Genomic DNA, 10,616 nt, shown 5'->3' on the forward strand with positions numbered 1-10,616 from the left:
CGTTGCTTGATGGTTCAATTTAAGATCTCGCTATATCGAGAGATTCTCCCGGGATGAAACAAAGGATCGAACGGGCATGAAGACGCGAAACATCGTCACGGAGGCTGCTCGTCTACCAGCCATAATGCGATTGAGCTGAGAAAGTTTTTCTATTACCCCTTGGAAACTTCTCCCGAAGCTATCGAAGTATCGACGCGGGCTAGACGTCCGCCAGGGATTCTTCCTCCAACCTTCTTTGCGTTCCTCGAGCGTAGACCAGAAATCTTGCGATAAAAAATACTAATATTTTTTCTTTTTTCTTTAAACAAGCGAAATATATATTTCGATGAAAATTTAACAATCGTCTTTTCTCGAGAAGCGTAGAAGAGTGTTATATTTGCAAATATTAAAGTAAGGTTCAATCTCTACGATCTAGAAAAATCTCTTCTTTTGTTTATTTTCGAATTCGTTGCTTTTTTTATCGTTCTCACAATACTTTTATATATATTCTTTTTCTTATATATATTCTTTTCTAAAAAAGAAAAATTGGTCAGCCTCAGATTAAATTTTCGAATACACGATAAAACACATTTTTCATTGATTTTTGCAATCTTCTCTCCTCCCAAGATCACATCCTCCACATCTCTATATAAATATTGTCCAAGTTTATTCCATCTTCAAATTCGTCATATTCCATTACGAAACATTTTCTAAATCTATCCCACAACACATACACACATTTTTATTATTTTTACAAATAATATTCGTTCCCAAAATTTTTATCCGAAAAACTTTATCTCGTTTCAAAAAAAGAAAAGAAAAGAAATATTGCATTTCTAACTCGGTAAAAATTAAGATTAAACCTGTGATAAAACAAGAGGCAACGGTGCAACGATTCCATCGTTGTCCACGAATAATTATCCTCGGCCCACGGCTGATGCTGTTTTCCAGGACAGGGCACGCGAGCACGTTCCGTATGAGGGAATGCAAACAGAAAGTTTACCCGGACACCACGAGCCGCGCCCTTTGTTTCCTTAGCAATAATTTAATACGTCGCGGGGTGGTGGTGGTGGATTGGCCGGCCTCTGTTTATCGAACGTATGTAAGCGCCAGTGGCGTGTTGCGAATTTAGAATGACCGATGTTATCATTGCCGAACTGCTTATTATGAAACAGCGTGATTAATTAACGATTTACCCCGCGAGTCGAATCCCCTCTTTCGAACCGAATTTCCAATGAAAACGTGGCCAGTTATCCTTTCGACTAATCTGAACTATAATACCTTTCTTTTCTCTCTTTTTCTTTAATTCTTCTTTGATAAAGATATAAAAATAGAGGAAGAAGAGATAAGAGTTTTTATTTATTTCGAATCGAATTCGAAAACGTGGCCATTTATCCTTTCGACTAATATCTTTTTTTTCTCTTTCTCTCTTTCTCTAATTTTTCTGTACTTTGGAAAGATATAAAAATAGAGGAAGAAGAAATAAGAGTTTTTATTTATTCTGAACCGAATTCGAAAACGTGGCCATTTATCCTTTCGAATCTGTTTGAATTATAATATTCTCTTCCAATTTTTTCATATTTTGGAAAGATAGAAAAATAGGCGACAGAGGAGGAAGAGATAAGAGTTTTTATTCTTTTTTAACGAAGCAAAAAAATATATATTTTGAATTAAGGATTTAGCTTCAGAGTCGAACCCTCTTTCGAACCAAATTCGAAAACGTGGCCATTTATCCTTTCGACCAATCTGAATTATAATTCCTTTCTTCTCTCTCTATCTCTCTTTCTCTAATTCTTCTGTACTTTGGAAAAATATAAAAATAGAGGAAGAGAAGAATTTTTATTTATTCCAAACCGAATTCGAAAACGTGGCCATTTATCCTTTCGATTAATCTGTTTGAATTATAATATCATTCTCTTCCATATTTTGGAAAGATAGAAAAATAGGCGACAGAGGAGGAAGAGATAAGAGTTTTTATTCTTTTTTAACGAAGCAAAAAAATATATACGTTGAATTAGGGGGATGAAAGAGGAAATCTATATCGAAGATTTTGAGATGTTAAAGTAAGGATTATTTTGAGAATTTATCTCTCTTCCATTCATCATAATCGTATATGATGTTGTTAAAGGTAAATCCTGTCTCTGAAAGGATTAAACCTTCCCCGCCATTAAAATATTAAAATAATATAAAGCGTGAATATTAAAATATCACATCGAAGATGACTATCTCCAACAGCTATTTATCATCCTAATATATATTTCTACCATTTTATTGATATAATAAACAATATTACTTCATTCGACATCCATTCCAACCTATTTTTCACCTTTTACAATTTTCCTATAATTATTCAATACAAATGAACAAGAGAAAAATACAAACACTATCGCAAATACAAATATTCAATAAGAACACACGAAAGATTAATAATGAACAATCACCAATATCACCAAGCAACAAGAGCAAAAAACAAAAAAATAGGGTTAATCGTGAGAAACATACGAATCCAACAAGGACAAAGTTGATCAGGGTGCAAGCACCCCGGCTAATCGAGAAGGAAAATAACAACGCGAAACTTTATTAAACCGTAATCGCGGCAGAGCCGTTTACATTTCAGTGAATTCCGTTTCTCGAGGGTGAAAAGTTGGTGGAACTCCCTTCTTCTACCCTTCTGTTAAAAGCCAACCCCGCCTCCCCTCTTTCGAGCAGCAACGTTCTACACCCTCTCCCTTCTCCCCCAAACCGTCGCATCGAGTCTCTCCACGTGGTGGAAGGGGGGCGCCGCATCGAGGAAGCGACAAAAATGTCTCCCTTTGACTTCACCTTGTCCCGATCTTCCTCTTCGAGTAAAGTGCAATTCCCCGTGTTAAACGTGCCGAAGTGTCGACTACTGCAACTGCCAGACAAACCCACTCTACAGTCACACGGTACACTCTTCTACTTACTAGGTTTTTCTTTTTTTCTTTTTTTTTTTTTGAATTGACGGGTTGCAAGGGTGGATTGGGACAAGAACGTTGGAATTACATTTTACGGGGAGAACGAGGAATGGAATTGATGGCCGATTCTACGAGTGAATACGATGATTTTTCTGTTTAAGGGTTTTTTTCTTTTAGAAAAAATGGACGCAGGTTTTTTTGGATCAACTGTTACGAAAGTGTGAAAAATTTTTATTTATTTCCTAGTTTTTGTCAAATTGTGAAAAGAAAATAATTATTTTCTTTATTTTTTTCTCCCTCTCCTCAACAATGGATGAGACACATTATTTTAATAATTATAACGATAGAAAAATCCTTTCTATATATCAATATCAAGTATTCAATTTCATTGAAATCGAAGAATTTGAAGGGTTGAATAATTTTTTGAAGTATAAGAGGACGATGAATATATTATTAGTAATTAATTATTTTAGATAAGAAATTTTAATAAATAAAGGAGACATTTTGTTTATCTAGAAAAAAGATATACACGATTCTAAAATTAATCAAGATGTTACGAAATCTATTTCCTAATGATTTTTTCAATTTACCTTATTGCATTGTTGTATATAAATTCTAATAATTATAAAAAAGCAAAGAAAGTTAACAATCAAGTATTACTCTATACCCAGGATTTTTAACACGATTCATTCGCTATAACAATGTATATGTAAAAAAAAATTCCATTACATTCACGTGGCAATACACAAAAGGTAGAAAAATCCGAAAGCACTACTAATCTATCGAGTCTCCCATTCCACATTTTACATGGAGGAACGTGGACTATTGGGTTCACCTGACGTAACTCGAAATAGGATTCTGCGTCCATTAAGCGAGCACGAGCGTAACGCGTTCCGGATTAGCAAAGCGGTTTTTCAACGGCGAAAGAATTCCGTTGGATAGGGCCAACGGTCCTGGAAAAGGCAGAGTAGGCTTGATTAAAAATCGATAATGATTTTTCCAACGTGGTCCACGCTCGAATGCTTCTTTTCAAGAAGAATCCTTGCCTCTTCAATTGTGTCTATTAATTAATAATATATATATTCTTCTTAACTCATGAAAATCTAATGTGTGTTTCTTAAGAATATTTTTTTGAATATATATTTCTCAATATAGGTTAGGTTCATCATTAAATTCTTGTTCTCATGAATAAAAAAATTATTAATAACAAAAATTTAGTAACAAAGTTCTCTACATCAATATTACGTTTCTCAATTAGGATCCTGTGTTGGATAACGTTTCAATTCACCACTAAATGTCTCATTTCTCCATCATCCTTTCTATACGATTATAAAGAAATATTCTTATCTTTTTTTGAAATCTCTTAATTTCTGTTTCTGAAACACGTAAAACTGTAACTTTTGTTCTATTTTTACAGTTCTATCTTCCCTCTGAACAAGTGTACAGATCGGCATAGTCGAAAGGAAATTTTCGAGTAGCAAACGCCGCGAGACACGTGCACGTCGATTAGCTTTACACGCGGCTGGCCGAGCCGAGGAAATAAACCGCGACGAATCGTGGTTAATCGCTTGAAAACACGGCCTTGGATCGTGAAAAACGACACGCGGGAAAATTCAGCTCGCACGCTTCGACCCGGGATTATCCAGGACCGTGTCGAACGGGAACAGGTTCCCAATGGTGAAGGGCAACGATCGATGGTCAGTTGTTTCACGGTAATTCGTTCTGCGATTCCAACGATTTTTCATGGTGAAATTGTGGTGGGAGATATACAGATCGGAGACATGTATATTTGCAAACGTGTTTGTAAACTTGTTTGTTATGGATCTCGAAGGAGCTATTTTTCCGCTCAGAATTTATTTTTTTTTTTTTGCGTCAATTAACTGGCACTACTGTATCTCTTCTGCAAGTTACGATGTAGATGTATAAAGATTTTATATCAATGTTTTCATTCATTTCCATTCATAGAAATATAGAAACCATGTCTTTAATTAAATATTTGGCGCCATCTGCTTGAGGAATGGTACAAGTCACGACGATTAAACTATAACTGTAGTAAAATATACGAAAATACGACTTTATTCTCGATTTATTTTCGAATATTCGTAAGTAGAGAGTTTCTAACTGGAAGATATTTGGCGCCATCTGCTTGAGAAATAGAACGAGTCGCGTAATTCTTCTACGAACTATAGTATCCACTAAAATATACAAAGCATTTATATTCGAATATTCGTGTGAACGATCCACTATTTCGATTGCTCGTAAGAGCGTGCAGGAGCCAAGTCTTTAATTGGGTGTTATTTGGCGCCACCTACTGGCTCGAGAAGTAAAGTCGGTCACGTGACGAACGATTCGGAATACACTGAACGTGGCGCTAATACCAGTAAGGAAACTTCGACCGTTGAATCGGTCGAGTTAATCTCTTTGGACTTCGCGAGCCGGTGGACGGAACGTGGGAGTGGCTATTGTCGAGGCTAACGAACGCGAGTTCTCGTCGATTACGGTAGTTAGGATGTTACTAGTTCTTGTGATCAAGCGGATAGTTTCGCTTGTTCGAGTTTCGAAATACCGAAGACTTGTATCGCTGTATGGCAAACTGAATTTTTATTCCGTCTATAGTGCGTGTGTTGTATGTATGTCGAGTATGTCACCAGTTGAATTGTACATCGATTTATCGATTATTGATATCGTTTTCATCTATTTATACATTATTGCATTAATACACGAATTCTTGCGTTTTTGAAAGAATAGTTTCGAGTTAGATACGTTCAACGTGATAAGTATTTGAATATATACTCATGCTCTCTTAAATCTATCGAAATAATAACAATATCAAGAATTCTCATTTCACCTATATAATTAACGTTTCCTGCGACAGTTATCCGAGCATTGTATCAAATATCATTATCATACCAATTATCGAGCATTAAATATATCAAATACGAATCGTACAAGTGTGTGTCTCATTGCTCGCGAAACAACGTACAGAACGTACTTGACATTTCCTCCGTGCATGGTTGAAACACGGAATGTTCATGCTGTGTAGAAAAATGGCGGGCTTAATTTCAATTTGCCCCGTTGTGTGCGCGTTGAAAGCTCGCGTGATTCTGGCACGTTCGTCGACACCGATAGCTGAGAGAGCACAGTGTTTATCGCGATCCTGGTTATCGATTCGGTGATAGCCGAGCCGAGAGTTCCTTGATCCCCCCCTCCCTTTGCTCGAAACTCGCCAGAAAAACTCGGTCCTCGACCGAGTCACGTGACGCACGCATCTTTGGTAAACTGAACTCTTTGAAAAAGAGTGACACCTCTCGAAAACACTTGATCGACAAATTGAAAAGAACTAAAGTATACTATTAGAGGGTGTTAATATAATTGCATTAGAATAGCACTTAACTTTGCATCGTTTTATTCAATAAACTTAATCCCAGATTAAACGAAATTAAATTAAGTTAAAGTTCTTTAAGATTCTAATGATTTGGAGTTGAGCTTTCTAAACAAAATTTTCGCAATACGATATATATCTTTTTCTTATTTCTAATATTTAGAATATATCCTCGCCTTTGCTGAGAATTAGAATTTAGAAAATACTCGAATTAAATTACTCATAACATAATAATACAAAATCTATTCGATTGGGTTAAATCTTTAGAACAGTGTCATTTTTTTTAAAAACAAAATTACATAATTCATAATTATAGAATTGCAGGAGAAAATAGTAGTTTCTTCGCAAAAAGATGTATGACTAACTTAAATAACTTAAACTGAATAACTCGAATAAATAAGTTGCCTCTAGAATCGATCCCCCGAAGGAAACTTAAAAAAATATATTATCTACACATTGACACCCCGCGCAGGCACATAGATAGGCGCAATAAAAAGGACGTGCGCAGTCAACGAGAGGCATTTCGGAAGGTGGACACTCGAGGAAGAATAGCAGATTAGAATGGTGGCCATTGTGAGCTGTAATATCCGGCCGTTGGCGAGGCCATGAAAGGAGCGGATTACAGAAATTCATTTGCCTCTGAATAACCGGGGTACGTGTGTCGTCCCTGCAGAATAAACACCGGCAATTTAAGCTCGACGAGCCCCGCTAATACCCCGCGCGTCGAATCGCGATTCATATAAAAGTGGACTTTCGCGTATCGGACACGGTCTAATAATCGTACTAGCGGATGAGTGGAAAAATGAAATTCAACTTGCGAATGACATTTGTCTGGATGGAAATTCGGATCGATGGCGCGTTCAATGCAATTGTGATCGAGCTTTGCAAAGGAATGCTTGTAAAATGGTAGTGAAATACAAATATATAAAGAATTAATCCCATTAGAAGATAACAAAAAGAACAAGCTTCGTTTCTTTCAAATCTCTAATCAAATCTAATCACCTAAATTAAAAATGAGGATTGAAATATAATTTCCTTGCAAATATTAATTTCAATGAAACGACAATATTCCGAGCATTACAACAAACTATTTTTTTATCAAAACTTTTTATTGAAACTGCATCTTTTCCAAGGATGGCGTGGAAGGAAGCGTGGAACACGGAAGGAAAGGATTCGATGGAAGGAAAGTTTCGCGGTGAATTAATTAACGTTGTTGTCATTGACACGAAGGGACGTATGCGTGGTGAGAGAGCGATCAGGGTTGCGAGATGTGCAACGGCGGCGCAGGGTCAGGTTCGGAGCCTCGTGACACGAGACCTGCTCGTGCCGCTAATAATCGGTTTACACACAATGAAACGATGACGAGGTTACAGGCTTATTAAGGTTAATTTCGCAGGGCTGTGCGGTGTCACGAACAGATCGGCCTCACGTATTCCATTAACCACTTTTAACGTGGCCGTACCACGACGAGAAAGTGATTCCCTCGAGCTGTAACACGAGATATAACCTGGGTTCGAATTTTCTTCGATGGAATAGCAGGGAGTATTATTATATAATTTTCGAGTATTTTGTTCCATGATAATCGTATTTTTATTTTTATTTTTATTTTTTTTTTTTGAATAATGGTAAATGCAAAGTTATCGATTTGTGGAAATTTTATACGATGTATATATTAAAGTTTTTTTTTTTTTTATATTCCTCGATGGATTCAGAAGAGGAGGTAAAAGGTATCTCTCATCTCGTTAAATGGACTTCTGGAATTTTCGCGTAATATGTTTTATAATATATCATTATTTTTCTCGATGCATTAAGCAAGTGGAAAATATACATTTACATATTTATTCCGCTTTGTTGTCACAGAATTTCAATTTTTATATTTTTATATTATTTTGTTGTTTATTATTATTATTATTACAACATTTTACTTGCTTAGAGCAAAAAATGAAAAATAGGAATTATTTTGAATTTCCATAACCAGAAAGAATATAATCCTTCCATGTAATAATTCCTCTAACAATAGGTGCATAGCAGAGTCGAATATAAATAATTTACGAAACGAGGGAATACTCTTGAAACGGAGTAACTGTAGTTAAAAAAATCTCGAATAAAGTTACTTTGAGTAATTACTCATTAAAACGCTCGAATAACATTTATTCCTGGCTATATATATATAATCGATCTATTTTTTATATAACCTCGGAATTATTTGCGATTATTATTATATTTTGAAAAATAAATTCATCGAAGTAACTTTATTTCTATAACTATTAAATTTTGTACCCATCACTGTCCCGAAAATTTTTACCAACGTGAAACTTGGCGTGTTTTCGAAAGAAACGTTCCAGTTTTTCGGCGTTGCTGAAATTCTCATTAATTATGTAATCACGCTTCGTTAGCCCCGCCGGTTGCTTTCGTTTCGCCGGAGCAAACACGCGCCTCGAATCCCTCTTTGTCCGCGTGTTTGTTTGCGTCAACCCTCTCGATTATCGATTTAAAACGGTTAAACGATCGAATATAACGGTCGTGCCGATGATCACGGCCGTGACGTGCTCGATTTCGAGACTTCCGACACGTGACTCGGATGAATACGAAGGTGGATACGCGATGGGGGAGATTGACGTTCAAGCCGGGAGGTGAAAAGGAGGCGAGAGGGGAATTGTTAAATAAATGATAAATAAACGCACGTGCGTTGTGGCATTGGCTGCGATTAAACGGTATTAGACGGTTAAATGGACGTTAAACTCAATGAACGCGGAATATAAGTATTGGACGAGCGATGAATATTGATAATCGGGCTTGTTGAATATCGATAGTTAAATATATGTGAAATTGGTCTACTTTGGTCTATCATTAGTGATTTTTTATTATTGCTAATAAATATTGATCGAATACCGAGACTCGAATACCAATACTCGATTACAAGATTTAATTATTGTCGAATATACTTCGAGATCACGAAAATCTACGTCATAGGTTTAATAGTAGCCGCAGTAGTTCGTACGACTGCTTCGTGCGGCGCTCGCGTTAACACAGAAATATCAAATATATAGCAATATCAGTTACCATCATTACTCGAAATACCGAAATACTATTCAACATATACCTCGAATATCCACCCTCAAGCAATAAAAAATCCCCCAATATCGAATTAAATCACTCCAAAATACTAATTTCGAAATCATAAGAAATTGACGTCGCATGTACAACGCATCGATTTAATGGCGTCGCAATAATTCGCATGATACGCGATGCTCGCGTTAACACGAAATATAAAATATATCAAATAGCGAATCTAAGCACTCCAATATCGAATACATTCAATAAATACCTCGAATATCCATTGCCAGACAACGACGAGTCTTCCAATAACGAATTAAATCACAAAAATCACTAATTTCGAAATCACGAAAAAATTTACGTCACGTACACATCGGTTTGATGGCGCCGCACTACTAATTCGCGCGATCGCCGTCCGCGGCGCTCGCGTTAACGCGGTTCAACGAAACGTCGCATTTCATCCAGCTGCAAATTAATCGCGAGCACAAAGGGCTAGCTGTTTCATCGGATCGAAAGTGATTCGGCGCGTCACTTGCACGCCGGCTCCCACGTTTTTCGCAATTAACCATCGTCGAACAATGCATACATGGAAAGATTCGCCCTTCTTCCTTTAAATTCATTTCCGGACAAAGGTATCGTATAACAAACGGGATATTGTACTCATTCTCTTTTTCTCTCTCTCTTTCTCGCTCGCTCTCTCTTCGCGAATTCGACGACCGATCGGTAAACGAAAGAAAATTCCAAGCCACGCACCTCTTCCGTGTCGAGGAACGGATGAAACGACGGAATTAATTAAAAGCGAATATCGCAGAGGAAGGGGGGAAGGCCACTCCACCCCTCCCTCCCTCTCTCTCTCTCGGGCTTTGTCGCGTTCGAGGAGGGATCAAGCGATGACAAAGCGAGGCCAGACAAACGAGAAGAAGCGTCATTGTGGATGAATCGCGTGCACAAAGGACGAGCTGACGAAATCCATTACCGCGAGAGGAACCGGACTTCTGTGTTCATCTCGAGGAACGTGGGGGCTTTTGCACGGATCACGATATTCAAGCTTGGGTCGAAAACAACCCCAAAGCTCGAGCTTTCTAATCTCTCCGATCTCAATTGCACGTCTGCAATCTTTTCTCAACCATTTCTATTATTATTGTTATTGTATATTTTTATAATATTATTTATATGTTAAATTTATCAAGTATCGAAAATAAAAAAGAGAAAAGAAAATACATTCGTGGAAAGTAATAGAATTTTTTTTTTTTTTTTTTTTT

The 10,616-nt window shown here is 36.9% G+C and overlaps 1 protein-coding gene across 3 annotated transcripts in view; it reads right to left on the reverse strand.

The window, feature by feature from the left end:
* LOC102679605 (alpha-mannosidase 2) overlaps nt 1–10,616 on the reverse strand; it is a 78,773-nt gene that overhangs the window by 44,277 nt on the left and 23,880 nt on the right. The window contains exon 1 of one of the 3 annotated variants that reach the window (XM_006607503.2): nt 9,626–9,745. The exons of the other annotated variants lie outside the window; for them this stretch is intronic. The gene's annotated coding sequence lies outside the window, so the exon portion shown is untranslated. Of the gene's footprint in view, nt 1–9,625; nt 9,746–10,616 lie in introns of those variants that run through there. 3 annotated transcript variants of the gene reach the window in all.

Source organism: Apis dorsata, unplaced genomic scaffold (genome assembly GCF_000469605.1).
Source record: "Apis dorsata unplaced genomic scaffold, Apis dorsata 1.3 scaffold_5, whole genome shotgun sequence".
NCBI lineage: Eukaryota > Metazoa > Arthropoda > Insecta > Hymenoptera > Apidae > Apis > Apis dorsata.